Genomic DNA, 6,000 nt, shown 5'->3' with positions numbered 1-6,000 from the left:
ATTTATCTGGAAGGTTATGTAGGTGTTGGGACAACACAGCTAGGACAGGATAGCCTGACCTCACACCACTCACCTCTGCCCAAAATCAGAGATGAGGGAGAGATGGAAGAAGAATGGGGAAGAGAAGGAGACTCCCATTTTCTTGCCATCTCACCCCTCCCAGAGAGAGCCTATCAGTACAATGACCTTGCTCTCAGCCCTGCCTCAGTGAACCTTAATCCCACCCTGGGCTTCCTACCTCCCTCTCCCCAAGCAAGAAGACCAAGGACATATGTTCTGGGGATGTTACCACTGGTTCTTGGAAACAAGGTCCCCCTCTTCCCTTTCCAGGAAACCATCAGCACCTCCCTTCTTCCCCTGCCTGGGAGCCCCTTACTCTGAGTTTCGGGGAATCCTTGAAATCTGGGGAAGGAAGATCCGGCTTCCTGAATTCAGCGCCTGGTGGCTGGAAGGACGCCTGGTTTGCCCAAGAAGACACTAATCTCAGCTCCTCCCCCTGGGAGACTGCTGCAGCCTCCTCTGAAAGCAATTTGTCATGCCCTGAATTAAGTGTCTCCAACAAGGGTTTAATTTTGGCTTAATAGCCCTGTTTTTATGTGTAATTAAATGCTGTTGGATGGTGAAAATATGCTGTTTGCACTTTAGCAGCTCAGTAATGGCCCCAAGTCCTCTCCCCTCCTTTTCCATCATCAGCCCCGCCCTCCCACCCACTCCCCACCAGCCCCAGCCTGTCTGGGTTTAAGGGACCTCCCCACCACCAACTCTGCTTTCAATATTACCTACTGGCTGGAAATGCTGGGGGGCTGGAACCATTGGGGAAGGGGGAATCTTAGGGGAGGGAAATTAAGAAATGAGGAAGGGGGAGAAGAGGAGGAGAAGGAGCAGTTAGGGGAGGTTCTCCTTACTGCTGAGAGTGTTTTTAATCAACAGCAGACATCCCCCTCCCCCACTCCAGGGGCCAGGCCAATTCAAACCCCCAGAATAAAATTGTTCACCCGGTCTGATCAAGCCAGCTCCCTGGTTAGGGCCAAGTATGTCCCTATTCCCCAAAGCTTGGGATCCCCCAGATTGTCTTAATTGTTTCCCCACCCCATTGCCTTCCACCCTCTTTCTATGGTTCTTTCTCTCCCTTTTCCCCTAGTCCCCTGGATTTTCCCCTTCCTGCCTCCCATTCCCCAGCTCCCTGCACATTCGATCTTGACTTTTTCCTTTCTAGGCCATCAGTGACTGCCATTAGGGTCTGGAATGCAGGGAGAGTTTCTGTGGCTAAGCGTGTTTCAGGGTCATTTGCAAAGCAGCTGGTTTTTGTTGTCCTCCTGGGTCTGGGGAGGGTATGTGCTGGGGGAAGGAGGAGATGGAGCAGAGAAACTCAGAGGATCACAGATCAGAGGGGACTTTTGAGGCCATCGGGGTCAACCTCCTCTTATTTTACAGATGGGGAAATTAAAGCTGAGGGACTTCCTCTGCCTCTGGAGCTGGGGCTCTTTCCACTTTACCATGCTGGCTGCATCACAATTAACATTCCTGCCCCTGAAGCCTGGTGGGAAGAGGGGAAGCTCCCCCTCTTAGAGGGCCTGAGGAGGGGATGTTCTTGCCCTCTTGGCCCTTTGGGAGGGGGAGATGCAGAGCAGCACTGGCTTGGCCTCCTGGAGATGTTCTTGGCCAGCGCTAAGGAAGTTGCCCCACCCACCCACTGGGCTCTGACATTGGGGTCCATCTGTTTTCCACAGCCCAACTTTTTTTCTTCCTCGGCTGGAGAGAAAACCTAACCCCTGCCCCCACACCCATCCTAGGGGCCTGATCAGCTGGCCTCACCACTAATGAGCTGGGAAATTGAAACCAAAAGCCCCTGATGGAGGATCAGTAATAGTGGCCTGGGGCCAGGGAGTGGGTCCCGTGTGGAAGGTCAGCTCCCCACTTTCTCTAACCCTCACCCCCAAACCCACCTCTTGCTGGGATACTCTGTGCCACAGAGAAGAAAATTTATTTCAGAAATGGAGGCAGTGTCCTAGACTAGCTCAAGTGGCCTGAAAAGCCCTCTTCTCCTAATACCATACTCCAATAATGTCCAATGTTACCAGTCCCACCAAGCTTTTTCTGTTCCCCCCTCCCTCCCTTGCTATCAACCTTCCCCCTCAGACTTCACATAGCATTTTGTTTTGTAAATGTACAATGTATCTAATACAGTCTGTCTCCCAGCTTTGTATACTCCAATTATTTCCCTGCTACATTGTAAACTTCCCGAGGACAGGAAAAGAGCCTAACTTTTGTATCTCTCCATAGAACTAGAGTTCAGAAGAAACATAAGTGATTGTTGGATTGAGTTTTTAAAGCACTGGTTCTTCCCAAGACACTCCTTTGTTTAAGAGCCTCCAAAGTGGCTCCCATTCAAATATACTCTGCTTGCCTTTTAAACCAGTCTATCTTTTCAGACTTACTTTATATATTATGCCCTTTTATTCACTCTTTTGTTGTTGCTCAGTCATTTTTCGTTGTTGCCGGATTCTTCATGGCCCCATTTGGGGTTTTTTAGCAAAGATATTGGAGTTGTTTGCCATTTTCTTCTCCAGATCATTTTTCAGATGAGGAAACTGAGGCAAACTGGATTACGTGACTTGCCTAGGACCATATAGTCAGTAAGTGCCTGAAGTCAGATTTAAAAACAGGAAGAGAAGTCTTCCTGACTGTAGGCCCAGCACACTGTTTACTATGTCCCCTAACTTTAGGCATCCTATGTTCCTGTTAAACTGGCCAGTTTCCTGTTCCTCAGATATGACACTCCATATTCTGCCTTCTATGTCTTTTCTCTGGTTGCCCCCCACGTGTAGAATACACTGATTCCTCCTTTCTTTCAAAGCTCAATTCAAGAAACGTCTCCTAACCTGAAACTTTGTCTGATTCCCCTTGTTGCCAGTATCTCATTCCTGAAAACATTGTGTTCATATTTTATATTTGCTTAGATGTATACATGTGTTTCCTTTGATAGAATATAAATAACTAGGGTATAAAGAGTGTGTTGGTATATTTGTGTTCATGTCAGTGTCCCCAATGCCTGGCATATTATAGGAATTTAATAAATATTGAATGAATGAATGAAATTCAAATGTAAACATCCAATATGTTTGTTAAATGAAGTTAAACTGGGGAGAAGGAAGATCAGGCACTTAACAAGAAGGATTTGGGTCTTTAACACAGCCTTCCCCCCCAAAGGAAATGGACCTTTTGAGGAACTGAAGTCATTAGGCCTGGACTTAGTCCTGAGTGCTGGATATTAAGGTCTTGGAATCTGAAGGTGGGAGGGGCAGAACTAGCTTAAACTGGCAGAAGGAAGTAGGCTTCAGAAGGCCAGGCCAGCACTGGAACACAAATTCCCCTCTGGACTCTGACAACATGAGCTTAGAGGGAAACACCAACTATGTGGTGATGAAGATATGATTCACTTCCTTCAAAGCCATCCTCCTCTTCCTCCTCCCCCTGTAGGCTAGAATATGGTTTAAATCCTTTCTTTTTCCCTTAAATCAATCACAAGATTTCCAAGAAGGAGGGAGAAAGAAGGGGTATGTAATGGGGAACGATACCTCCCTGACTTGACAGACAAGTTCAGAACACCTTTTCCAAGGACCCTGAGTTTCAGCTGATTTGAGGATATTTGGTTTTCCATGTGGATATATTTATGGGAGAAAGTGGAGTCCCAGTGGATCAAGAGCTGCCTTCCAAGTCAGAAAAACATGGTGTCAAGTGAACCCTCTGGCACTTACTGTGCTTTCTTCCCAAGAAATCCTCTCTCTAAAACCCTAAGCTGCACAAGAATTGCTGATGTGCCTTTTTAGCAAAAAGAACTTCCCCTATACCAATGAAATAAAAAATCTGAACCAAAAACAAAAACAAACCCACCTCCCCATCCCATCCACAGTGACACACGCATTGCACATAATGACCACCTTCCCTCACACCCTCACATATGTGTGTGTGTTGGTGTATGCGTGTGTATGTGTGTGTAGGGCAACTAGCTAGCTCAGTCAATAGAGAATTAGACCTGGAGTCAAGAAGGCTGATCTTCCCAAATTCAAAGCTGGTCTCACACACTTATTATTTGTGTGATCCTGGGCAAGTCATTTAACTCTATTTGCCTCCATTTCCTTACCAGTAAAAATCAGTTGGAGAAGAAAATGGCAAACCATTCCAGTGTCTTTGCCAAGAAAACCCCGAATGGGATCATGAAGAGTTGGACATGACTGAAAGGACCAAACATGTGTGTGTGCGTGTGTGTATGTAAAATATTTTATCTATACCTATCTCTCAGCTCTGGGTATTTTCTGTCTGAAATATTCTCCTTTCTCTACTCTGCCTTCTGACTTCTCTGGCTTCCTTTAAGTCCAAATTTTCACAGGAAGCTTTTCCCAACCTCCCTTAATTCCACTGCCTTTCCTCTGTTAATTATTGCCTAGTTATTCTTTGTATAGTTCACTTCATATAGATAACTTTGTTCACATTGTTCTCCCTCATCAAATTGTAAACTATTTGAGAGGAGAGAAGTATGCTCTGTTTCTTTGTGTGTCTCCTCCCCCGGACCCCCAAAGTTCACCATCGTGCCTGGCACATAGTAGGCACTTAATAAATGTTTATTGATATGGATATTCATATGGACATCTACATAAATTCCATAAATACACCATAGGGATGCAGGCACAATACATATACACCCACACCTTGAGGCTTAGAGGCCCATGAATAACCAGATTCTGGGGAGGAGAGCACATTTCTGAGGGCTATAAGCTGATGGGGCACATTTTAAAAGTATAGCTTGGTGGTCTAGAGCTTATTAAACTTGCCAACCATCCTCACACTCACACACTCTGTCATAAACCACAAGGGGAGGGAAGATGGAAAGGGGCCTGTGGGTTGGGCCTGGCAGAGTAACCCAAGAATCGACTTAGTTCTCTAAGGGAGTCAGAGATATAGGACAAAGAACACTATACTTGGAATCTGAGGCTTGAATCTTGGCTCTAATATCTGACCTATGTCACTCTGGGCAAAGTCACTTCTCTTCTTAGGGAGTCAATTTTCTCATCTTTTATATGAGAAGGGTCCACCCAGATCAGCATTTCTCAAAATGTGGCCTTGGGATCCTGGGGCTCCCCAAGATCCTTTTAAAAGATTAAAATTATGTTCATAATAATACTAAAACATTTTAATTTCTTGTAGAATGAACATTTGTAGCTATAACCCATGTAAACAAAAACAGTTTGTCGGGGAGGGGCCCCCAATAATTTTTAAGAGTGTAAAGGAGTCACAGGAACAGAAAGTTTGACAACCACTATCCTAGATAATGCCTAAAATCTCCCTCAGCTGGGAACCTAAAGAGAAAGATAACAGATGAAAAGAGAAGACCATGTGGTCTGTGTATTAAAGTTGCCAGCTGTCTTTGAGATAGGAAGAGAGCTGTCACCCACCATAACAAACTTATCTCTTTGGGCATAGTCCAGCCATGGGGAGAAGGGCTACTGATTATAAGAGCCCTTGGATGGCCAGTTTAGAGACAAAAAGCACCTAAGAGATGCTCAGGTACTACATTCTCATTTTACAGATGAGGAAATTAAGGCAAAAAAAGTTAAGACCTTAATATTCAGATACTCTAGACTAAGTCCAGGTCTAATAACTTTAGGTCCTCAATGATCCCCCTCCTTGGGGAGGGGGGGGAGGGAGGGTGAGAGGCTGTGTTAAAAACTAAAATCCTTCTTCTTGAGTTTAAGTTTGATCTTCCTCCCCCCACCATTTTAACTTCATTTAATAATTTAACACCACAGTTAGCAAGTGTCTGAAACAGGAGTCTTACCCAGATCTTCCTGACCCTTTCTGATTCTAACTTCACATTTACCAAAAATTCAGTGAAGTTCTTAAGAGTCCACAGCCTCATAAACTCTGTTTAATAAGAAAGAGAGTCATACCCCATATTTCCTCCTCCCTTCCACCAAAACACTTACATGCTTAAAAATTCCA

This window comes from Sarcophilus harrisii, chromosome 4 (genome assembly GCF_902635505.1).
Source record: "Sarcophilus harrisii chromosome 4, mSarHar1.11, whole genome shotgun sequence".
NCBI lineage: Eukaryota > Metazoa > Chordata > Mammalia > Dasyuromorphia > Dasyuridae > Sarcophilus > Sarcophilus harrisii.
This window is presented reverse-complemented; position numbering follows the sequence as displayed.